General features: G+C 40.5%; 1 long non-coding RNA gene across 1 annotated transcript in view; it reads right to left on the bottom strand.

Annotated features, from left to right (window-relative positions):
• Positions 1 to 14,747, bottom strand: part of LOC113458789 (uncharacterized) — a 117,126-nt gene extending 102,379 nt beyond the window's left edge. Inside the window, exon 1 of the long non-coding RNA XR_003379361.2 lies at positions 14,138 to 14,747. This is a non-coding gene — a long non-coding RNA (uncharacterized LOC113458789). The remainder of the gene's footprint in view (positions 1 to 14,137) is intronic.
• Between the last annotated feature and the right edge of the window lie 12,148 nt (positions 14,748 to 26,895).

Here is a 26,895-nt window from a genome sequence, read left to right as displayed (position 1 = left end):
GAGAACAAAAGGCAATGGGCAGAAAGTGGTGGACAGTAAACTCTACCTGAATATGAAGAGGAATTTGTTTACTGGGCAGCGACCATACACTGGAACGGATTTCTCCAGAAGATTGTGGATTCTCCTTCAGGGGAGGCATTGCAGAAGTCTGATACAATCCTCTGCCATGTGCTTTAGAACAACCCTGCTTGATCAGGGACCAGGTGACCCACAGTGGTTCCTTTCAACATGACTCATTCTGTGCTTCTGTGATATGTGAAACAGGTTAATCCGCCAATCTGCATTCAACTGAGTATCTCTGTTCCTTGATGCCCTGGGCTGCCTTGATTACCTCTGCAGTAAGGAAAATAAAGCTTTGCAGCATCCACTGTAAACCAGTCCAGTTTCCCTTTAAGCTTCATGAAAGCCTGATCATTTCTGGCTGGCTCCTGTGAAGCATCTCCTCTGAATAGCATAGCCCACATTGATTTTTTTCCCTACAATAAAAGAATAAAATTGAAAAATCTTTGTCATCTCAATAGATCAACCTGCAGTTTTGGGGCACCATGAGAAGAGCCTCAGCACAAAGTTTTAATCACCAGCTGATTTCCTGCATTTAAATTCAGTATACATAAACTAGGCACAGCTATTAGGTGGTCCAAACTTGGCCTTTAATTAGTCAAGTGATCCTGTTTTCCATCTTTATAGTGGCCTTCCAGACAAAAGGTAACAACAGTCCATTAGTAAGTATGGATTGTTTAGGTTCTGTAATAATGGGGGTTGCATAAAAAAGCTAAAGATAAGAATAGGCTAAGACAGAGCAGTAATGGAATTGCCTACCTCATTCACAAACAGAAAAAGCTCTCAGGTATATTAGATAACTCCCACTAAAACCAATACATTTTGTGGTACAATGAGTACAACTCATCCCCTTCCATTCCCAGGTGTTCACAGTTTTAAACTCATACAAAATGACCTGTAGCAGTATAACTTACTCTATTTCTGCCCATGAAGCATGAATAAAGGAGAATCTTAAACTATAAAGCCAAGAATCAGACTAGAAAAACTTGAGTAAATCAGCCCATAACCAACCCTAGACTAGAAGGGAAAGAATCTGGCACTTTCTCCAGCTAATCTTAATATGTGAAGGAGGAATTCACCTTACTGTCTTCTTTCTTAGATGAACAATAAAAGAAAATCACTGTTTATAACAAAAAAATCATCCTTTCATGCAAAGCATCAGGTAGGAATGGCTTGATGACAGGACATTTGATGTGTTATCCACTAATGCTTTTTTAAAATCCAGATAGGTTTCATATGATAATGATTTTACTGAGTTTCAAATTGAATGTATTCCTTATCTCTTCTCTCCCTCAAAAAAAAACCAAACAACTGAATACATAAGAACTTCAGAATAATTTGTTGAAAATAAAAGAACATCACCACTGAAATTGCTATGACAGATGTGAAATATAATCCTCTAAACCAGCTTAATTTCCAGCAAACCTTGTGCAGATGCTACATAGATGACTCATTACTTACACTATCATAAAAATGATAAAAGACCCACAATGGAGGCATTCAAAGTAACAATAACAAGAGATCACCTTCACTAAAGACTAGGAGAGACTTTCCATTTTTAGACAGTTATTTACATGCAAGGGAATGTAAACTAAACAAAACTAAGAAGTAAACAAAAATGAAATAGTCATAAGTACCACACCAAAAATTGCCAGAAATTCAAGCCATTTTCCTGTAGCTTGCTCAACATGGGATGCTTCTCTTTTTGATTTGCTTGTCCCTCTGATACAGTAGGACCGCACTAATTCCAAGTGCTAAGGACTGGGAGGCCAATTGCAAATTACCAGACCTTGCAAATTAGCAAGTAAGCAAACAAACCTTATTAAAAAGCCCAGTCAAGGGTATCACAGCACATCATTTACTTTGTTCATTTGTTTTTCCAAAGGGCAATTTAGTCTCCTAAGATTCCACAGCATACCACTGAGAGTAGTGGCCAGAAAAAGCATAAAAGCCCCCACCATCATGTCTGTTTATTAGGTTTTTCAATCCTGTCCTCTCAGCCTGCTTCAAGAGCTAAGACTTTGCTCCTAGACACAATTCAGAAAAACAAAAATCACTGTGGCACCACTACTGTGTGCTGGAATCTGCACGTGTTGCAGCTACACTGAATGTCTACAGATGATTAAGGTGCCTTCCAATCCACAAGAAGGTATCAAGTGCCCTGTTCAACCAACAGCAATCAGTATTGTCACAAAAAATTAATTATTTACAAAGCAGAAGTAACCACAAAGAGTTTAGACTAAACTATGTCAGTATAATGTATCTGTGGCTTAATCCTGATGGTGACTATCAAAAGGCTGGTTGCACAGTCTGAAGCAGAACAGACAGGGTAGAGTCAGTATTAACGGTTTAGCTGCACCTCTCCTGATCTGAGGGCAGCATAAACATAAAAGTAACTAGAAAACTTCTGTCTGCAGTCATTAAACTGCAGAGAGCTGGGGCAATGCCACAAGGGAGGTTGTGAGAACTATCAAGTTTAAAGTTTTGCAAGGCTAGAGGCATTTTCACAATATGGATATTGCTTCAAGGATTAAATCTGTACATTTAATTCAGGTATTTTTGTTCTTACTTTTCCTGCCAGTTGTCTGCTGAATTTTTTTACAGCACGAAGCTCTGACACAGGGTACAATTTCCAGGTTGATGTGTGTGTCAGCAAAGGGGCTTGCACTGCTCAGCTCTGACTGCAGGCGTGTACGTACCCACAGCGGGCTAAAGTTTTATCTGCCTTAAGGCACAGCCAAACTACCTCAAACCAAAGAGGACCTACCTCAGATCCAGCAGGAGAGCCTCAGCCTTCGCGACAGTTCATTTTCTGCAACTTCAAGTACACATGAAAACTGAATCTTTTAAAATTTCTTGAACCCTTAAACCTTCAAGCTTCTAGGCTTTCTTATTCCTCAGAAGGCCACAACATTTCAACAGATGAACCGTGTTTTCTTCTTAAAATGTACTCCAGAACTCTACCCAGACTTCAGTAAAGAAACAGTATTGTGCTACACTTCCCACCTTGCCACAGCCCTCTGAACTATATTGTGTTTTCATGCAGCTGTAAAGGGAAACTACAGCCTCTGGGAACTATGATAATATAAATTGATATCACATCTATTTACTGTCCACATTTAAAATATATAAATACATATTTAAGTAAATCCAAACAGGGATTCCACTTCATAAGTGGGAAATTAAATTATAACCAGCAGCTTATGAACTTTGCAATCAGTAATAAGCAATAAGGCAGACACGCATTCCTGGAGAAAGTCTTAAAATTAACATGGTTTGTTATTCCAATTTAATTGGGTCAGATCCTTGGCCAGCATAAGGTAATACTGCTGTAATTACCTAAATTAGTCTATGGAAATGGGCATAGCTTCAGCTATTCCAGTGCCATAAGGGGTCCATTATATGGGTTAAGTCAGTTCTTTTTTATGACACCTGCCCAAGGAGGATATGTATTAATTCCTTCATTAAGCCCTAATCTTATCCTAGAGTCTGACTTGCATGTAAGGGGTCCTGCAGTCTGGTAAAACAAAGGACTTATGCCACTTCCCCAGTTTGCAGAGCGCACAGCTCACAGCACTGAATGCTCCTCTCACAGAAAGCAAAAGAAGCAGCAAGGAATCCCCAACCAAATCCTCTCTTTTCTCTCATCACACACCTTCTGCCAGTCAGTCCTGCAAAAAGGAGGCAGTCTGTCCCAAAAGGAGCTGGACAGAATGAAGTGTGAGTTCCTTGCAGCCCACAAGCTGCCTGGCTGTGATTGCCCAGATCCCTTCTCAGGAGCCACCTGTGCCAGAGCCTCCTGTTTGGCCACTTGTGCAAAGGTGCCAGGCTTTGCTGCACGCCTGGACTTGCTTTGGGAGCTGGCTGTCAACACCACCTTGGAAGAGGCTGCGCTGCAGGGGGACATTCAGGATGTACAGCAGCTCTGAGTGCCTCAGCACCACAGGCAAGGCAGGACAAGCAGAGTGCAGAGAGCTCAGTTTTGTTCTGCTCGTACAGAAAATTGAGTCAGGTTTAAGGAGTGAGATGGTTATTTTTGGAGCAGATGCCAGGATGACAGTGCAGATCCTGTGTCTATGGTAAAGCCTGACCTGTGGGTCTGTCTCTGCAGCAGTATATTCATCCAACATGATAACAATACTGAAGTCAACCAGGGAAAGCTTTTTAAAATATATATTGGATTCCTGATATCCTTGAGGAAATTATTTTGACCTTATATTGCTGAAAGTTCTCCTGCAGTCATACTGACAGAGCTCCTTTGTGGCATATAAGTTTATTAGAAAAAATGCCTGTTGCAGATTTTCTGATCAGAACCTAGTAATGCAAGTCAGAGGCTCTGTTCAGCTGATTCAGTGATAGCTCTCTTCAGTAGGGAGAAATTACTTTTGTGTAAGAAGCAATACCCAGCTTGTTTCAAACCTCAGCCTCTGGCAAATCTGTCATAGCAGGAGACATTCCCTGTTTCTTTGACAGATTGGCCTGCGGCTGAAAGTTAATCTAACATGTCAGGAAAAGTATACAGTAGGTAAAGAAAAAAGCCAATGCTAACCCTCTCAGCATTTTACATCAAGGCATATTTGAAACAAACACTCATTTATAGACAGTAAAATATTGTTCTAAGTCTTCAAATTAAAAGAAAATGAAGGCATAAAAATATGCTAGCAATAAGAAATTAAGCTTACAGAATTAATGGAACAGAATCTGTGACCTACACCAGGGATAAAAAAATACTACCACCAGCTGACTTCCAAGACTGGGTTTTTGCTGCTACAGATCAATTTTCTTTCTCCTTATCACTCTGAGTTCCAAATTAATAACTGGTTTCAATTATCATGATGCATAAAACCATGAATTTAGGCTACTACAACAATTTAAAATCCCACTTGCCAATACTATCAATGTGTAATTTTGTTCTTGTCACTATTTTATATATCCCTACAGTCAGCAGCCCAAGTTTGCTTCAGTTTCTCTATTCTTTCTTGCTGATAAGGTCCCTGAAGTTGCACAAAATCGCATTCTAGAAATGCACAACATGTAAACACTGAAGCTTTTGCTTTAAACTCAGCCCCAGATCTTAAGCAAAGTTAATAGGATTGCTGCTAGCTAGCACTAATCTTAGAAAAGCAAAGTAAGCCAAAACTACATTCTCTGTGGGAAATGTAGTTTTATCAGAAGACTAAACATTTTGCAAGAATAGTTCAATAACTTAACTCCTTGATCAGTATTAAAGCAAAAAAATTTTATGATTTTTTTCCCAGTGATATGATTTTCATTGTACCAAACTATTAAGATTATATTTATGATTTTACATTCATAAAGTGAAAATACTGAACATCTCAAAAATTACTTTCCATTCAGTGAAAAACTTATAGATGGGGGAGAGGGTTGGAGAGAAGAGGGGTCTGACACCAAATGAAAACACATTTAGCAGTGCAAGATTTTCCCAGGGGTTTAAATTTCCAGGCAGACACATCCAAATCATTAAAACAGGATGAAATTCTGCTGCTTATTGCTATTCTAAACATGTAAGGAAAATTTCATTAAAACTTTGCATGTTGCCAACTTTCTTACGCAAAGTAACACTCCTGGTTCATCCATACAATGTTTATATTAAATGGTGAACAATATGAGAAAAAAGTGTGATACAGTTTAATCTCTGTAGCACTTTTACAAGACAAAAAGAACCCAAAGAATGAAGCAACTCAGCAACCAGTCTAAAAGTTGTGTTAAGTCTCTGAATGCCCTTTGTCAGAGTCACCTGAAGCATCATTTTCCACTTTTCAGGTCTTTAACATCCCATTCCAATACTGTGACAGTTTTTTTCCTAATCCGGTAATGCCAAAATAAGGGCAATCGTTAAAGCAAAGCCTGTTTTGCAGCAGGCACCATTTGACACCGCGGGGTTATTTTCCACGGCCCTGTGCTCTGCACTGGAAGGTGCGGTGGGAGGCCAGCCCCGCTCCCTGCCGGGCACAGCGCACTCAGGCGCTCCGCACAAATCGGGAGCCGCAGGCCCGGGCTGTGCCTGCAGGGAGGCACCGGAGCCCAGCCACAAACGCAAGCGGCAGCAGGAAATCCGGGGAGCATCGAGCGGGGAGGACACCGTCCCAAGCCCCTTCACTGCTTTGCCCTCCCTTGCAGCTCCTGGCTGGGGGGCACTCCAGTCCCCTCTGATCTCAGGTGTTGGAATGGCTGCCTGCCCCACCAGCCAGCCCTGCTCCTTGGTCCTAGGTTGAAGAAAAACTGGAAAATGAAGGAATTGATTGAGAGGCTCAGGCAAGACTCCCCAGAAACAGGGAATCAGAAGCGTGTAAAACATTCTGCTGCAGGGCACCTTCTCTCCCAGCCAGTCCTACTGACCACAGCAATCTCTGTCCTGCCCCCATCTCCTAGGGGTTCTGCAACAGTGTATTGATAGGGCACCTCCCACTGTGTTTACAAGACCCAAATAGGTTAGGGCAAGGAGAAAGGAAGGAAGAGAAAAATGTTTGAGAACCAGTCTTAATAATTTCTGCAGTTACTGAAAAAATCCTGAATTAAATGATTTACAAATTCTGCTCCAGTACATCTTTTGTACCTCAAAGGATGACTTAATGGATGGTTGAAAACATTAAACACTAAGCATTGTTCATTTTATAATGTGTGTTTTGAAAAGTTGACTGGGCTCATATTAATCTAACAGCAGTTTTCCAGCCTGACAGCTTCATAATGGACATCTTGGCCTTTCAGGAGTCTTCCTCTTTATCCCTCAGAGACTATAAATGTGCTATTGCAGGTGAACCACCAGCCTTGACAAGGAGATTGCACATCATGTTGTCCTGCTAGCAAACTGATTCTCCTAACAAAGGCACCAATCTTCATCCTTCCCATTATGATTTTTCAAGGGGTTATTTGTGACAGCAGGCATGAAGGTCACATTTGCTTTTGTGTGTATTTTGTTCCCCCACAATTTTGGGAGAAGCTATAACAACAACAAAAAAAACCCCATCAGATTTATTTTCCAGATTAAAAAAAATACAAGTTTTAAGAGTTACCCACCAGCACAGTTCCCCTAATAGTCATGAAATGAGTTCCACCTGCATACAATGTGAAACACCTTTCACAAGATAAGTCCAAGCTTTAAGAGAGAAAATTTCCAGCATTAATAGCATGGAACATCATGTTCAGTTTCTCTTTTAGGTGAGTTCTCCTGTGGTACATTTGAAGCACTGCTCTGACAGATTATTTGAATGAGCCTATACCATAACAGTTAGGGATGTCTCAAACTTCATTTCATACAATTGTTCAAAGTAATCACTGAATGCTTCACATTCTGAGCATGACAGCCACAAAATTTGACAGTCATCAACAAGCAACCGAATCATATTGTCAGCTAATTATCACTGCCAAACTTCAGCATTACAGCAATGAAAATACAGGTGCTCATATGGAGAGGACCAGACACACCACACCACGCTGAAGCCTTTGCTGCTCTGTGCAGGTATCCCCACCACAGTGCACTGCAGTCACCTGGGGGGAAACCACTGCAGGGACAGGCATGAAAAGTGTGTGAAGCACAGAGGTTTGGTTTCATGAAAGCTTCTGAGCTTTCAACTCTTCAGCTTTCTGCCAAGTCTGAATGGGAATTAATAAGACAACTTCCCATACAATTATTACAACTCAATCTAAATGTCTGTGTTTCACTTTGGTTTTAATGCTTTTCTTGCACAAAAAGAGCTTTAAAACGAAAAGCTGCTTTCAATTTAGAAGAAGAAAAAAAATTAAAGGGAGGGAGAAAAATTTTTAAAAGTAACTTTCTATCTATTCCAAAAGAGTGAAATGGGAGTGTGTTCTCGTTTGTCATAGAGGTTCCATACTGTTATCTCCTTATCACAAAAGTTCCATACCTTCTTGGTGTTCCTCATGGGCAGCTCCTCAGGGCACTGACTCTTTCTTCTTCACAAAGCAGCGACTAACTCCAGTTCCCTTCTCACCCAGCCACCCCACTCTTTATAGCATCTGCTTCTCATTGGTTACACCTGTGGCCTGTTAAAGTCAGGCCTGCTCCTGATCTTTGCTAATTGGCCCAGCTGCAACTCCTTAGGGGCAAGATTAGTTTCTACACTATCTTTATTTTCATATATTCTATCCCCCTACAGGAGTGACCTCTCACCAGAAGTTTGGTTGTTTTTTTTTTTTTTTTAATAAAACCAACATCCCTAATCAACCTAATTTGGCAAGATATTCTGGTTCATACAAAGTACTTGCTCCCAAGAAACATGCTCCTCTCTGAGCTGGGACTAGCATTGGCAGGCTTGCTGCTCTCCAGAAAGAATGCAAGATGCACTACACTCATGAACACTGAGGCTGTTGGTTACTGAAGAGATCACTTAAGCTACATAAGCCCAAGGGATCAAAACGAAATTGAAACAAAACCCTTCATCTACAAGTATGGTCCAGACATGAGTGTTGACTGTGCAGCCCTCCTGCCACCCAGGGAGCTTCCAACCATTGCACCAGAGGAAAAGAGAAGTTGTTGGACTGGGATCTATACAATGTTCACAAATGCAGTAACACAAGGGTGTCTCTCAAAGAAACAACCATTGACTAGAACCTCAAAAACCTTGTATTTTAAATGCTAATCTTCTACTTAGGAAGAGCCTCTGGTACTTTACGAAACAGTTGTTATCATTTTAAACATCAGACATACACACAATCTATTTACTGTCCCACTTCCCCATGTGAGCCAAAGGGACTAAAATAAACGTCACAAAAATCCTTGCCCTTTCATTCAGAAATAACAGCTTCATAGACTGTTTCCAGCTGCAAAAGTAAGTCAGACTGGCATCAACAGAAGAAAAAAACATTTTCCCTTGGGATATTGTTCCCAAACACTCCCAGCAAAAATCTTTTTCTTCTAAAGGCTTCCTTTTGGGATGAAAAAAATCCAAGGCTTTGTCCTCTGCAGGCTGGCATTTACAGCAAGAGCAGATGAGCTCATATGAGGAGCCCTTTGATTCTGGGAGAACAGTTGCAGTGCTGTCAGCACAGTACATGTGACTTTGCATGTGTCTGGATAAGAAGGGAACAACAGATGAGAAGGAGAGATCACTGCAATAGGGAAAGGATCCAGTTTCTAGTCTGAATGCACAGAAGGTGTCACAGTGCCGCTTGCCCTCTGTCTCAACACTTCTTGATTTTGGTTTCTAACATCACAGGCTAAATCAATTTCCCCCTTCTGGACCAGAGCTGGAAGAAAAGCTTAAGTAAAATGTCTTTGTCATAAAGGATATTACTCCCCTGCAGTGCCAGATGGGTCTACAGACGTGCAATTCATCCAATATTGGGAGGTGAACGTGGGGTTAGCAAAACCATTTTCCACTACTCTCTTAAGCCTTTTTTGCTTTTGCTATCCCAAGTGGTGGTTCATGGTTTCAGGCTTTTGCCATACTGCAAGATTTAAAGTCCTGAGCAAGGAATACAGGACAGGAATGAAAGAACAATACATGCTGAAGAATATTAATCTGAATTACCTTTCAAAATGAAATCATTAAACAGATCCACTCTGCAAACACTCTCAATCAAAAGTAAAGAAAAAGAGAGAAAACACTTTCCTTTGACTCCCACTGCTGCAACAGTACATAGTTTACACTGCTTCTACCCCAGCTCTCCATCCTAGCTTCTGAAAGCAGAGTAGCTTAACATCCTTCCCAGGGATCAGCCTTCCTTATCTATAAAGTCTAGAAAATGAAGGGGATAAATAAAGTAAATAAATAAAGTAAAACTATTCTTTGAGAACTGCCATACCTAGGGAAATACCCACAGAGTTAAGGTGGGAAGACAGCACTGGGTTAGGCTTAGATTCTGCCTATACCTGGAAGGTGTTTCTGCGTGTCTGAGCAGATGTGCTGCTGTTAGAGAAAATACACCTCCCTTACAGGTAATTGCACTCATCTGAATAAATTTCCTGCTCCTCTTTGGTAGACAAAATATATTTACCTCAGTTATATTTTCATTATTTTCTTGCAGTTTTGGAAAACTGATGCACATCCTGTTTAAGCCCCATTGCTTGCAAGTGGTCAGAAGATCAGAAGGCTCCCAACTAATCCATGCAGTTCTGTGTAGCTGTAACATGGCACTCATGCCATGCAGGGCCCCATCACAAACATCCCCTGCTCACACATACCCTGACAAGGGGGAAGGACAGCAGAACAGAGGTAGTTAGGAGCAGCCTACCCCAGCTAAAAAAGCCACTTCTTTTGCCTGCAAGCCTCTTCCAAGTTATCCCAGGAAGCTGGCCAGATTAATTACCCTGGTAGACCACACACAGCCCATGGGTAAGAAGCCTTTGCCTTGAAAAACCGAGTTGAATTATGAAACTCTCTCTCTTGTCAAAGGTGCCAGACTTGAAAAATAACACTGCACAAGATTCCCTTCATTCAGCTGCTATGCTTTCAGTTGTGCTCATTTAGGATGCAGCCCATTGCACCCTGTTAGCAGACAGCTGTTGGAGGGCAAATGCACAGTGGTAGGAGGGGAATTGCAAAACTCACCTAATCCTAGCCTTCTAGTTAGAGGACTCCAGAATATGGATACTGTTTAAATCAGACAAGTACATGCATTTGTCACCAGCCTTCCAATTTCCCTGCCAGGTCCACTTTTTATGAATGACTGAAGTGTAGAAATCAGCCAGAATCCTGCTTTCAAAAGGTCCAGAGCTGGAGGAATTCTCATGAATCTCAAATCCTGCCAGGTAGGAGAATCCAAGGGATTCTCCAATGCATACTGGATGGTGACTGAGGTTACTGTTAAATCAACAAGATTCTGGGTAGGCAGAATTTTGTCAGTGACATAGTTCAGTGTTCATTTCTGGAGGCATCCTTTAAGTATTGAGCAGAAAGGACTATAATTTGTCTACAATGCAAAAGCTGTATTTTCTTGGGGTACCCAAAGTGCTAAATAACCTTGCAAATATCTGAAGCAGCACAGCACCTTGTGAGTAACTTACCATGACAGTGATTGTTTCTCTACAACTGCACAGCACATGGGCAGGAACTAGAGATGCTTTAAGGTGGACCTCACTGTTCCAACCCTTTGTTCTAGCACTAGAGTTCACAAAACAGCACACACAGTGCTGTGTGAAACACATGGGTTGGATTAGTGTGAACTAAAAGGGAATTGTTCTAAGGTGCTGGACTGTGAAATGGAGTGGCTGCGTTCCCCTACACCAATTCTGTTGCAGGAGGGCAACCTCTAGCAGAGAGACAGGAACAAATTACTGCAGGCAGTGACATGGAAATTGCTGCAGCTGCTTGTTTGGGCACACAGAAGCCAAGGCAGACAGCCTTGTTTCAGCAAACACCAGCGGGTTTGATGAGACCTAGTGGTGGGCACTTCAGACCACAGAGGAAGATTGAATCGAACCACCCCAAGAAAGAGAAGTGTTAAACAAAATCAGAGAAATTTTGGGTTTGAGAAGCAGCTTGGATGAGAGGAGGAAATTTACTTGAAGGCAGTAACCTGCAAGTCTACCATTGGTAAAAGCACTAAACAGCTTCCAAGGTTGTCTTCCTAGACATGGAAGAGGATTGCTGCTGGAGACACGCATCACTTCCCATGGTTATTTTCTGCACCTTTAGGAAAGTTTTCCTTTGTCTATCTGAATTCATTTTCACAAAGTACTTGACAGCTTGGCATAAGCTTGATATGCTTACTTTAGTCCTTGCTAATTACACAGCACCTCAGCAATCGATGGTACACTAGCCAAATAAATTCAGAAAATAGTTATCTCAGTAAGACATTGTTTGGAGCAACCCAATGAATAAAACTTTAAATCGATGCTTTAAAATAATAAAATTATACTTTTCTCACTGCTAGTGAAATTGCAGGCAACTCAATTAAGACTATCTTGTTAAAGTCTGAACAAAATTCTCTGCCAGAAAGGAGGCTTAAAGGTGGGTGGAAGAATGAACATGATATACAAGAAAGGCAGTACTTGTCTTTTGGCTACCTACAATAAAAGGTGGCTCCATGGAGTAACACAAACTTCCTAGGAAAAAGAAGTTGCCTTCTAAGGACAAAAATTTTCCCATGCCAGAAACATCCTCCCAAGAAGTCCTGTTTAATCAAATTGCAAATGCAGTAAAATTCCCTACTGTCTTTCTGATGGGGCAATGAAAGTCTCAAGTCATCAAGGACAGTCATCAATAAACAGCCATCACACTGACTCAACTGTCAAGGCTTGAGTTAAAATAGCCCTCTATCTCAAAACTTGAGTCAATGTTGACAAAAGTTTAGCAAAAGACTCAAAAATACATATCCTTTCTGGAATAATGGGAATAAAAGAAAACCAAACCAGCCAGAAGTCACCAGGGCAAGCCACAAGCCAATCACTACAAGAGAGGCCAAGCTAAGCACAATGAAGCCCAACTTCAACCCTGACAACAATCAGGCATGACCATTATCAATGCTACACAGCTTCAACAGTAACTGAAGCATTTGGCACCAACCCACCACACCAGGAGTCCACTGATCTTTGTGAAAGATCCAGAAGCAGTGAAAATATGAGAAAAGATGAAGAAACTCATTAAATGCTCAACTAAGTACAACAGTTTAAAGTAAGCTAAAGTTGTGGGATTACATGATTTGTTGTTTTTAAACACCCTTTAAGAACATAGTAAATGGTTATATTCACCAGTTACCATCAAATTTCTTTACAATTCTATATATTACACCTATATTTAGGCAAATCTCTCTCTTTTATGTGGGATAATTTAGAAATAAGGTAGGCATATGCAACAAATTCTAATAGAAAATACACCTTCACATGACTAAGAAATACAGAAAAGGTGGACCTGGCTGTACAACACACGGCTTCAGAATTCCTCACAAAGCCTGAATGAGCTCAATCACCAACCCTCCTGCACCATAGTGCAGGATTGAGGCCCATTTAAAATTCTCTTCACAAAACAGCCTGTAGCACAATCTTTAACAAAACCAAGATAAAAACCAAATTAATGTTTGAATAACACAAGAACTTTTTTAGGCAGAAAAAAGGCATGGCTTAGTTACATATCACTACAAAATAATGGTGGAATGAAGTGAAATTATGCTATCTATCACCCCTGGGCCATCTGAGCTGGTTTCAGAAATGGAAACCAGCAGGAGAACAACTAGTTCTCTGAACTGTTTAGCCACTGATAGCTAATCTCTTGTTTACTGTCCTTTCTCCCCCTCATTCTCTTAAATCTGGACTTCAGAGAATGCACATTAAATGACTGAACAGACCTCAGTGCTGTTTTCTCCTACACCACTGTAAAATAGTAGCATATATCAAGAGCTTAAAAAGAAATGTTGTACAGATCTGAAGTGGACAGAATCTCTATTAATACAAGAGTTTCTGTCCAGTTCAGAATTAGTTTTCAAATATTAAAATATTTGATACAGTATTAGAGATTATTTGAGAAAATAGCACATACATTTATGAAGTGCTGCAGATTCAGCTGGTGTTTTGAAACAAAAACAGTAAGTGTTTCTAAGTAAAATATCATCTGTCTATAGTACTCAGTATGTAGAATTTCAGAGGGAATATTTGAAACACCAAAGAGGAAACAGAGTGGCATTTACAGTTCCTAAGCTCAATACCAAACAGCCTCCATTTAAAACAAACAAACCCCACCACAGACAACACAAAAGCTTTAAGCTGTTTTCCCCTGCTTGGATATCCAAGTTTCTCTGACCACAAAGCAGTTCAAGGTTTTCAAACTCAGGTGAAACCTTGTAGCAGAGACCATTTCCTCAAACATCCACTACTGCCATGTAGGTAACCAAGTGTACTGGTACCACTTTGGCCTTTTGTTCAACCTTACAAAAGAACAAACTTGTCCTTATTCTACTGAAATATTAATTCACATTCCACAGGCAACAGAAACCAAACGAGATAATTCTGTAACATGCAACTCACCAAGGCTGCACATACTTTCAAAGCCAGATTCTGAGAATATAATGGTCTTGATAGATTTAAAGATATCAACAGCCATTACAACTTTTATTGCAAGAGAAGACAAATAAAGCAAAATAAAGCAAATGAGTCACTTACCAGTACTAATGACTGCTTCTGCATTAACAAATTAATTACCTTTAGGACCAAGAAAGGGTATTAAGCAAGTTCTGGCACATATCCACTGCATTGGTCAAATGGGAATTAGCAACACTTAGTCATCCACATCCAAAGTAGAATTTTTTTTAAAGGTAAAACCCATCTAAACAAACTATGGTCACATTTTAGGTAAGATTACTGCTGCTGCTATTTCTACCACGAGTTTTTAATCAGTCCTTAGCCCCTTATATCACTGAGGAATCAATAAGCTGATAGCAAGCAATGCTTTCCTGGACACGTAATTAACAAAGCCCTGGTCCATCTAAGTCAGAAATACAGATTGTACAGAACAGAATGTGTGAGAGAGAGAGGGGGAGGGAGAGAATTAATTATGAATGCATCTAATTTGGCTATAGTACAAGCTGCACATGTGGACTGAGAAGAGTCCACGGCCCACGGTGTGTAGGCTGTCACCAAATTGCATTTTGCTAATATTTCATATCTGTAGCCAGCAAATTAAGGCAGCCAAAGTGCCTCCTGCCCAGGTAGCTGTGCTGGCTGTGTTTAGGTATCAGTTTGACAGCTACAGCTTAGTTTTGCTTAATATGGTTTCTCTTAAAATTTCAACAGCTGGCTGAATGCTCTAGCAGCTTTTAGTCAAATTATGCAAGGTTTCAATTTTCATCTTAAACCCTGCAGAAAGGAATGTAATCATATTATGCTAATAAATAACCAGTGCTTTCAAGGTCAACAGAGGAAAGAGATCATAAAATTGTACAAATCAAAAATATAAAGAAAAGTCTTAAGCAGGCACAAGTTCTAATTTATTTCACATTGATGCTTCACACTAGTGGTCAAATAAATGCTGTTTTGCTTTCATTTTTGCCATTCATTTTGATATCCTGAGGTATTGTAACCAGCAGGAGGAGAACATTAGCTGTGATGGAACATTTGCTTTCTGAGAGCTCTTAAATTCACCAAATGTCCTCACTGCATATTTGGGTATGTAATGGTAGAGATATACCTGAAGCAGACAGAAACCTCAGAAAAACATCACAACCTTACAGTCTACTCAACCAAGCTAATTTCCTAAGAACAAAATATTTAGGGGTATCTAGCCATAACTGTTTCTATCTCAAACAAGGTATTATGGTAGTAAGTATCATTTACACACAGAGGTAAATTATTAGATCCATAATGACCTAGCAACTTAAGTATTTTATTACTAAAGTAGATTATGTTCCTTCAGAACTTGATAGAAAATCAGCTGCAAACACGCAGGACCTATCACTTCAGTTAGAGGCAGAATAATGAAAAATGTTGATAAGCCCTGCTGCTGAATAATAGCCACTCCTCTTGCACCTGAGATTCGTCTGCATTTGGATATGGCTCCAAAGCATCTGGATTTTTCTTGACAGCTTTGAGATTAGGAACAAGAAGGTCACCAGGATTTGGTTTGTAAAATTTTCTCTCATTCAATATTTTACTCATATTTCATATTCAGTGCAACAAGAGAAAAATCAAGGTAAGGTACTCAAAGGCATGAATAATCTTGATTTTTTTTTTGCCTGTATCGGTATGGATACAGCCATTATCAACACTGGTATGGAACTAAGAACATAAGTTTTTCCTTAAAATATTAACAATAATTAAGTATCAATTGCACAGCATATTTGCATGCACTCCAATAGGGAGCACAGAATGAGGCAGCACGTGACAGAAGCAAGCTCTAGGGAGACAGGGTCACTCCATTAATAAATCCACATGGACTGCAACAGATGCCACCTCCTGTCTCAGCCATTACAAAACACTTGATCACTTGCTCCGGTTTTGTTTGCCATGTACAGCATAATCAAGAAAATGACTTCTCAAGTAACACTAATCTTTAGAACATTATGATTATTTTACTCCTACACAGAACATTGACACTGTCCTTGTTTTAAAGGCTACAGATATGGGAGGAACTTGCTGAACTCATCCTGCAAGCACCAGCAGAGGCAGCAATGTGCGTTTGTTTCTCACACTGCCCTCTGTGCTTTGCAGGGTCACTGCCTCCAGACAGCTGGGAAGTATCCACCTGCAGACAGACAGACAGCACGGATCCATGCAGCACTTGTGGAACAAGGCACACAAGGAAATGATGGTGAGCCACTGAAAGGCAAGGGAGAAACCAAACTGCTCAGGAGTAAATACAATGATACACACGTGCCTGGAGCAAACCCCAAGTGGCCCCCACACAGCACTGCTTCAGAGACCCACTTCCTACCATTCAACTGCCAAGTGAAGGCCACTAATAGCACAAACCCTAGAAATCACAGTGGATGTAGAACAGCCAAAAGGAGCAGTAGGAATTCGTTTTCATCCCCCCCCCCAAGTTATCACAGATCTTCAATACAGAAAACTATTCCCATCTTAGAAAATCCAAGTACACTAACAACAGTTACAGAAACAGTCACCATACACTGCTGCTTTAGCTGTTGGAAGTCTCTACTCCCACCCCTGGATTTTAAAGACATGCTTGGCATGACTGCTCAACCAGATCTGCCTGAAGATCTTAACAGGCTCATTCTGTGTGAGTACCAGCTGAACAGAAATTGCAGCCCCAGCAATCAGCCAAGCATGTCGTGCCCATCACACACAGCTTGCTACGTTAAAGCAGACAAGACTGCAATAACCTTGGGCTTTTAAGACAACAAATACTAATCACCAGTTGACACCAGCAAGTCCTGCTTTCTAGTGAAGAGTTTTCACTTTTGCACGTGTCACCTCAAGAATCATCACATTTTTAATTGCTTCAAACACTGCAGTGATGGTGCCAAGGACTCTTATCTTGAACTTGTAAATCACTGGTCTTGCTATGAAATAACATCACAAGGAAATGTTTCTAACCATGGCTAAACACTACCCACAGCACACCTGTCAGACCGAAAAATAAATTCAATTTTTATATGAAGTAAGAACCAATTTATTGAGGGGAAAAAAGTAAACTGTAGAGCTTTATTGCTACCATAATCATTTTCTGTTATCTGATTCTTTCCTGACTGACTGCACACACAACTGCCTATAAACATCAATAGGAAGTACATAATGACAACTTGGGGAGGGGAGAAACAACCTTCACCAATCTTCCCATCAGCTTTTAGAATTACCCTCTTCTCCCTCAGCTTTGGATAATATATGTGGACATAAGTTATCTGAAAAATGGCTGTAGCCTTTAAGCTCTCAAGGTATAAGCTGGTACATATTTCCTTGTAGCAAATGATACTACATCATTTAACTTGTTTTTAAACTAACACATATTGAAGCCAACAGATATTATGAAGAGGGCAGGTGATGTAGTTGGTGACACTAATGGGTGTTAAAGAACTGCACAACATAAGGAATGCAAAAGTGCTTTATTTTCAACAGTTTGCACCCAACCACAAACACCTGGATAAGATTTTTTTAACTCTGGGAAAACAAACAAACAGAAAAAATCCCAGTCCAAAAGAAGCAAATAAAGTAGCATCAAAAAATTGTATAAAACACAGAAATGAAAGAGGGTTTGGCCTCTGTTGCACAGATGCTTGGGGTGTCAGGCAGTAGCTATGCAAGGTAAAAACATGTGTGGGACACTGATTCTAACAGCTCTGAGATGATACACAAGTACAGCCACATCACTCAATAATTTTTCCCCACTAGGTATCATTTCAGATTGATAACACAGCCACTACCAACCTCTTTCACAATTAGATCTCTCTATTGTTTCTCAATTCCAATACAAATAAAAATTACAGTTTTCTATCCCTATGGCTGATGTGGGTTTCACATGGGTCCAACACTTCAAATGATGTGACAAAGTGGGAAATGGCTGAATCACTTTATGAACATTTTGCATAGCTCAGCTTGGCTGTTTGAGACAGATAGGTTTCTGCAGGCAAGATCAAAGAGAGTTGTAGGAGGAATCTGACAGGAAAGAAAAACTATGAGTTAGAGAAGGAGCAACCCAACAAACATTCAAACCACAAGAGAGAAGCTATTAGCTGTGAAGAGACAATCTGCCTGCAGCCAGCAGTTAGATGCTTTTCCCAGGGCTAAGGGAAGAGAAACAAGATAAATAAGTAAACAAACACATTGGTCCATTGAAGAAAGGGAGGAGCAGGGCTAATACATTGACACTTTCAGAGGATGCAGCTGTCAGCAACCAATCCAACCTGTCTGACCTGGAGTCAGCTGGCAAGAAACACTATAAAAAATGGTCAAAGCAGCAGTAAATGCAGAAAGGTCCTTCTTTTTTACTGTTGGGTGAAGACATAAATTAGCAGTCTAAGCTTTGCACAGATAATCCTACTGGTAAAAACTGCTCCAGCCACAAAAGGCAAAGCACCTAGGCAGATGAGAGAGAGAGTCTGACACAGGCAAGAGCATATCAGCACTACAGGCAGCATCATAACAGAACATCAGCAACCAGGCCTGAGAGCCAGAGGCAGCCCAGCCATGCAGAGCAGAGCTCAGGTACAGCCAGCCCATGTAAAATATTGTTCTCATGCCAGCCCAAGGCACAGTACATCACATGAGCTGGTCAGGAAACAAACCAGGGTCAGAGGCACACACAGCTGTGGGACTCTCTCCATATGGCTCATCAGAAACATTAATCTCATTTCTCACTGATTTCTGAGGAGGTGAAAGAAGATGAATAAAGGTGTAAACTACCCTCTTCCCTACCTGCTTGCCTTAAACAATGAAAATCACTTCATGTAATGAGCACTTCATGCTTCTCTTGGTACAGAAGCAACATGATCATTTCTACCTTACCCACAGGGTCAGCCAAACACATCCCAGAAACCTCTAGAGCTCTTCTCGGTGCAGTGCAGGTTGGTGATGCTCAGCATGATCAAATATTTAGCCAACTTTATTTGTATTCAAGCTTTCATAATACAAATTTTGTAAAATAAAGTGTTCTTTTTTCACAATGTATATATATAAAGTTCTATTGGAACACGCTTGCCGTGTGCCTCACTTACCATGCTTTTTGCTGCTGGGCCAACTGCCAAAACAGTTCTGTTTTCCAGATTCCAGTCTTGGTTTTCTCTGGATGAATACTGGAATGAGCAGACTGACAAAGGACAATGCAGTTAAACCCTCTTTAGGAGGAACAAAGGTCCAAACATGGCATGGCAGCAGGTTTCCTGCTCCACCAGCAGTAGGAGGAAGGCCATAGCATGTTCTGCATAGGTAACAGTTGCAGTTTATACTCACACAGGCGTTTGCAAGTGCTGCCCCAGTAATGCCATGAACAGGACATGCAGTTCCTCTCAGTGAACCACACTTGGAAAGTTGTTTTCTCTGAACAGCTGGAGGAATGCTGCTCTCCCAGTCCTCAAACAGGCCATAAAACTAAAGACTTACTGACAGCCTGGAAGAAGCTCTGTTGCAGTACTACACAACAGAGCCAATTTCTTACAAGCCATTTCCAGTTCCGTGTTGCAGGAGATTTTTATGCTGTCAACTTAATAATGCAATAAAAGGCAGAGGAGAGCTTTAGTTATAAGTATCAAAATATAAAATTCTACCACAGACATAGGGCTGGGAAGATAAAGTCTCTTCTCACAGACTAGAAGTGACAGCTTTGCATTAGAAAGCAGCAGTAGATATTCAAAAGCTCCAGGAAAACCTGTAGTAAAGGCACCAAAAATCAAAGTGCAGCTGCTCTTTTTACTGTTTAAATCATTATATATTAGCAACAAATCTTGTTGTTGGCCAACACTCAGAAATGGCATATGGCCAATAAAAGGTTCAGTGGAGTTTTCCATCTGTCACTGGAATCAGCTATGGCTCCAGCTCATACATAGTAAGTTTAGTGTCATAATTATTTGTGTACTAGATGTCAACCACTCAGTCTAACATAATCATTTGACTACACAATTTGCTAAATATACTGCCCAAGCAAAACACACCATAACCACAGAACTGCAGCCCAAGAGAGGCATTCACAGGGTGTAAGACCAGCACCAACCAGAGATAAGCCTGCTTGCTGAGGGGGCTGGCTTGCATCAGAGACAGTAAGAGGCACCATTCTCTTACTAAAATCAAAAGTCAAACACCAGAAAGATACCAAGTCAGTGAGTGGATGAGTAAAAGTGGACACAACATGGTTTCTTGTAGCTCTGCTTGCTCCTTACAGATTCTAAGCATATGGATTTACTTTGCTCTCTTCACTGCCAGCACAAGAAGGCTGACAGACTAAGCTTTAAACTATTTTGTTTCAGTGTAGGTTCAGGAAATACCTTAGTAAGAGTATTGTCTGAGGTTTTTTAAATTCCTTCTACAGCATATTCCATTTAACAGCCATGGAATGACATTTTTTCTCCCTCCCCTCATAGCACTCCAACGCTATGGATCCTGCACTGATAGCTCTTTAGGGCTGTATTTAGATGTGGATTTTCCAGACACTGGGATTTGTATTTCCATCAGCCAAGAGTCACAGTCTGCTTGGTCCCAGATCTGGGTGCAGGCACAGGCACATTTCTATTTTCTTAGTTCAGACAGAAAAATCTGTAGTACTCCCAAATGCAGACTTTGCTAAAGTGGGGGATGTGGGAGCAGGGAGAGAGGGGGAAGTGTTCTAAGTTGTGCTGGAAGACAAATGCAAGAACATTTTTGTTTGTGCAAGTTTGCAACTGTACTCTCTTCCCTAAGCTCTACATCTGCTCCAAGATGACTGCCAAAGTACTTTAGAGCTACTGGATCTGACCTGTGGCTGGCTTTTAACATTTAGAACCTGGGAAGCAGGGAGCATGGTAAAGAGGCATGTAGGAATTCAATGAAACCTTTTAGAATATTTAATAATCCCTTTGTGGTTTGGTCAGAATTGGCACAACTTCACAGCAGTAAGCTGATTTGCACAGAAATGGCCTCATGGCTCTAACAGATGCTAACAGCTCACAATTTCCTGCTGCAAACAAGGTCCTATCCATAGTGTTGTTCTGCTCCAAACAGGGTTGAGAGTAGAAACAGATTATTAAAAAAAATCAAAACACCACAAATAATGAGAATAACTTAAATGCTCAACTCAGTTGCTGAAACATTTGTTATCTTCATGAGAATTGGCACCTTAGAGTAACCAAGACACTCTGTGAGGCTGGCAGCCATAGCAGGGCCTATTCAGAGCAGCAGGGGGAAAGCTGAGGAAACTCTTGAGCATCCAAAGGTCAAAAACTCACAATTATGGAACCAGACTGGTGTTTATAACATTTTTAAATTCTTAGACAGCAGAAAATCCCATTAAGCAGATTCAGTATTCAATATCTCAGGGATTAATAAATTGAATATTTTTAAAGTCTGTTTATGTTTACATCATTTACTTTATTGCTTCAACGTTGAAAGAATATTTAGATCAGAAAGCACTAGGGAAAAACTGTTCTCAGTAAGAGATTTTAAAAGCCTTAAGTCTTCTACTGCCAATTGCTTGTCCTGTCTTAAAGTTCACAGATTGTGCTAGGTATGTTACCAACAGCATCAACTCATTAGGACATAAATACACCCTCTGCCAGAGAATCAAAATAAGCATCATACAGAATTTAAAAAAAAAAATCAGTTTCCTCTAACTGGAAAATGACTGGTTCTGGTTCCAAGACCAGTTCACAGGAAAATCCAAGAACCCATCTAAAGCCATTCCTTGTCCCAAGTGATTTTGACTTGGCTTCAGTGGGCATAAACACCAGAAAAATAAAATGAGAGGCTTCACACAGTCTAAACCCAGCCCAAGTTTGTCAAACACTAAAAAAATCAAGATGTATTTCCAGCCAGAAGTGTGGAGGCAGTTCACAAATCTGAAGCTCTCATGACTGCTCCTCTTCAAAGAAATGGGAAAAAATGGGAAAAAAGGGTGGAGAAAAACCAGTCCATTTAACGACATGTTTCTCAGTGTGGCAGGTAAAATCCAGCAGCAACAGACTAAAGAAAGCAAAATCATGGCTCAACATTTACAAAAACCTCTGAGCCAGCTGTTCTCATTCAAACTGAGAGTGAAGAGGGTCAAAAGTGGACAAAATGGATAAGAGCCACAGCATCTGAAAGTAGGTCCACTGGATTCACCATTCTGCAGTTGTTACTAACAGAGTAACAGCAGAGTATTCAATTTCTAGCTGATTTGCAATATCCCCACTATTTTTTAATCCCAGCTGGTGGCTTTCAGCCTGTTATGCTGAATCAACTATTCATTTAGGCAAACTCTAGCTGAGAAATCTTTGGCAATGGGTGGGAATCCAAAAGTCATCCAGGAAAAGGTAAGTCATCGTTGTTTGTAAGAATTTACTGTGAGTAAACTAGTCAGTAGTGAAACAGCTTTCTTGGATAGCAGAAAGAGAACACCAGCAGGAGACCTGGCTGCCATTTCCATCCCCTGCTTACAAGAAAAATGGCCCATGAAAGAAGTTATATAAACTTGCGTATACTGTTCACATTGTCTCCATGGTCATTGATTATGTTTATCAGTGACAAATTGCTACAATGAAATGATGTTTCTAGTGGCCAGGGAACAGATGCATAAGCTAGAAGCTTTTAGATTTCATGATATGTGAGAATATGAGATTTCTGCTTTAGCAACAGAAGGATATAATAATTTTTGTATCCTGAGGGAAAAAGTTTCAGCTCTATCACATCAGTTCTTCTGTCAGCAGAACATGATTCTTGTGAAAGATACAGTATTATCTATATATTCTGTGCTAGCAATTAAGGCATCAATATGTTCATTTTTTAAGGTCTGATAGAAACTTAAAAGTTGCCTTACAATATTGAAAACATTATGTTCTAGCATATACAGCAATGACAGGATTACTATAAAATGCATGAGGTTTTAAATATTCTCCATTTCACAGTGGAGCCTTTTAAAGCTAGCATTGTGAAGGAATCAGTTGGAACTCCACAGAAGTTTATGTCAGCTTTGGAGACGCTCAGTCCTTTGACAAAACACAAACTGCATTTCTGGTGATGTCTCATGAGGAAGCAGAGGGGGCTGCACCAAAGCTCTCTAAAGAGACACACTCTCAAAGACTGCAATAATTCTGTCTTTACTTGTCTGCACTGCTCAGTTTGAGCAGTCATAGCTCTGTCATCTCCTCTGCAGAAGCACAGAACTGATTTTGTTCCTTTGTCCTCATGCAAACATTACAGTATTTCCAGAGGAAAGGCAGGCATCTGCACATATGCAGAACTTGTATATTAGCCAGAATATAATTTGCATTAACTCTACCCAAAATATAAACTGAGAGAACTGATTTACCAAGAAGTTCCAGTTGAATTTCAGCCAGTTTTCCTAAACTCCAGGTTCACAGAGCTATCTATCTAGAGCACCTTTTTGGCATGCAGCTGTTCATTTATGCTTTGCCAGAAGGTTCTCTTCAGTTTGATGCCCCAAACACCCCCCATTCATTGCAGAACAGGCTCATGCTCCACTGTCCAGCCAGGTTGCAACAAAGGTCTCTGCCCTGAGAAAACTCTGCACTCTTATTTTCTTCGCCTCAGCAAAAGCACATCCAAAAAGCAGCCAAGCTGATTTTTTCCTTGTCAGCCTCACCCCTAAGGCTACACAGGAGTGAAGGGAGGAAGAGAGAATTTACATGAACATCTCACAACACGCACAAAGTAACAAAGGTTTAGCACCACAGTTACTGCACCAAAAACTGAAGGTGCTTTAAAATCAAAGACCTCTCTAGACAGATGCACAGTAACCTAACCCAACACACACAAGTAGAATTTTGCAACACACTGCCCTGTAGCAATCCATTTCTGAAACAGAGAAACATCCTCAAATCAACAACATCTATTACATTGTAAATAATGTTAGTACCTACTGATGCTACCTGGTGAAATAACTTGGTAGCCTATAAGATAGAATTGAATGTGTCTCTTTCCTAGTATGTCAATAATAATTATTTTTCTAATGCTTGTTCAGTTATAGGAATACATGAAAAGAAGCAATTGTGTTGCAGAAAACATGATTGGATGTGGTTTATACAGACACTTATGTCCTGAGAGTTTATTTTATCTCCTGAGATATCACTGAGATTACAGAACTTGCAGGCAATAACCATAAGAATAATATTTTTAATCATAAGAATAATAATTTCCATTTTATATACGTAGAATATAAATTCCAAAGTACTTGCAAATTCAAGGTCAACTGAAAGTTGCCAGAGCAGCTGGATTGTTTCATTAGAAATGCAATGAAAATCAGCAAAACTTCAACAAACTCAGCAGATGCACTGAGACCAAAAAGGCTGTGAGACACAGCCTTCAACTCACATCTTGCTCTCCAAAATGCTTCAAGAAATTTACACTGAAAGGACAGCAGGTAGCAGATGAAGCCAAGCCAAGAGCAAGAACTGAAGGAAAAAAATTCAGAGCAAACATGGACTTCAAAGAGGAAAAAACAAACTTCTACTCCAGTGTATGTACACGTACAACAACTGAAGTGCTTGCGTCAACAGGAAGAGGAAAGCAAGTGGAAGCAAAAGTCACTGAGAAACCAGAACTCCTTGGTGCACAAACCTGGCAGAAAACAGGAGCTGAGAGATTGCAGGCAAGGAAGGAGTTTTCTGCTCTGTTTCTCTTTAGTCCACAGAAACAAGACTTTGAGTAGTTGAGGGAGAGAAGGAAAGCAAAACAATCAAGAAAATGGCCCCCCAAGGTGTTAGCAAAGGAGTCCGTGACTCACTCATTGCCAGTATCTACTCCCATGCATGTGCTGTGGTGTATTTACCTGATGCCCTGGCATAACAGTGTAGGAATAGAAGGGAATGTGTATTTGGGCTATTCATAAACCCCTGAGGGATGGAACAGAGCAACCTGAAGTGATCATGGTGCAATATTACTGTTATCCATAGGATGGCCTCACAAACCTCATCATTTTGCTCTGCTCTTTGGTCATCCTGCACTGAAACACCTGACTTAGGTGCTTGAAGCAGGCTGGCTCTATTTGAAATCTTTTTAGACTGTGTGCAATCTTCTGAGCTTCACAGCCTTAAGATGTTCTAAAGGCACTATTGAGAACAAAACAAGAGCTATATAAAGAAACTTCTCTACAGCCTTATTACTGGCTAGCAATAGGCCTGCTCTCTTGGTATACGTATTGGTATTTATATATAAGTGTAGCAAGCCTTTGTGGCAAGATTTTCTGTTGTGATCAAGCTAGTTACCCATCATCAGTTTCATGATGAAACCATTCCGTTTCATGATACCACAAACACTGACATTCACAAGATTTCAATTGTCTTAATGAGAACTCGTAACAAAGGAAAGCAGTTAACATGGAGGAGCACTCAAATAATACTGGAGAAGTTCTATCTTAAATCTCAACAACATTTAATCTGAGACATGTTTCATTTTCAGTTTGAGAGATTCCTTCCATGTCCTAAATGGATGAACAAACCACCTGGTGAGCAAGCTAAGACCATGAGAACTGCTGTAGAACTTTACCACATAGGCAGCACATGAAGTGATGGAGGTCTTTGGGCCTCAAGATGGAAGGTGCAATTTTATACACTTGAATTGCTGGGAAAATAGAAATCCCCAGGCACCAAAATGAACAGATTCAATTTTCTTCAACTAAAAATAGTGCACCCTCCTTTGAGCAGGCATTCCCTTGAACTTGAATTCACTTGAGAACCACCAAGTAAAAACATTCTGCTAAGGGGTTTTTAGCTTTTTTGACATTGTGGGTACCCATAAGATACACCTTTATCTGGCTGTGAGCCACTCTGTCACAGGTGAGGCCTGTACTCCACAGCATACACAAAAAATATTCCACAACTGAAACCCCACAGAAGAGCTCAACAGCTCCCCACCCTCACCCACCTCCCCTTATTATGTCATTTGAATGCTTCCATGGGCCACGTGCCAAAAATATCCACTTTGCTCACATTCTTCTGAAAGCAGGCAGACAGCACTGCTGAAAAACTGGAAGCTCCCTGCATTTAGCTCACCTATAATTAACACAGTCTAATTGTGGACCACCTGAAAACATACAGTGTTCACAACTTCACAGCTTAGAGTCAACAAAAACTGTCACATGAGTAAGGTCAGAACACAAAGGCAAGGAGACCAAGAATAATTTTGACTCACATCAGCCTGCACCAGCTACCACAAAACATTCCTTAGCTCAGCAGCTTTCCTGGCTGTCACCAGGGATTGCAGTTGAGTTATATCTTCCAGTGGTCTTCAGAGATTTTCCCAGCAAGAGCATTTGGATCTTGGAGCTAAGGGTTAGAAATCAAATCCTTCCCTTTGACATTGTTCTAAAACCATGAATGAACCTATCACCCCTTTCTTAAGTCATGAGATTGGCTTGAAAATAGTATTGTCATGTGCTTATTTGCCTCCAGCATCAGATGTTCAGATTCCTCTTTCCAAGCTTTCTTTACAACTATGTATTTGAAAAAAAGAGAAAGCAAGCTCTGATTCTTGTGTGGCTAATGAACATCAAGCTGATGCTTTAAGAAAAACAGCAGCCATCATGAGAGCTGGCAACTCTCAAATTGGTGGTTATGGAGGAAAGAATATTAAACAGCTATCATCAATCTATCTAGACCCAGGAAGTGAGCCATGAAACGCTGACAAAGGGGAATATCTGATCTGACAATGACGGTATATTTATCTTTTAAATGAAGAATAATGGAGTTACACTGGAGAGACTCATTTTAACTTTGCAACAGCATTTATCTCATCACCTTAGGGTGGTATCTGAGCACCTCAGGCTAAGAGAATTTGTTCTGTCAGCT

This window comes from Zonotrichia albicollis, chromosome 11 (assembly GCF_047830755.1).
Source record: "Zonotrichia albicollis isolate bZonAlb1 chromosome 11, bZonAlb1.hap1, whole genome shotgun sequence".
NCBI lineage: Eukaryota > Metazoa > Chordata > Aves > Passeriformes > Passerellidae > Zonotrichia > Zonotrichia albicollis.
Note: the sequence above shows the minus strand (reverse complement) of the source record. Positions and strands in the feature narration are given on the sequence as shown.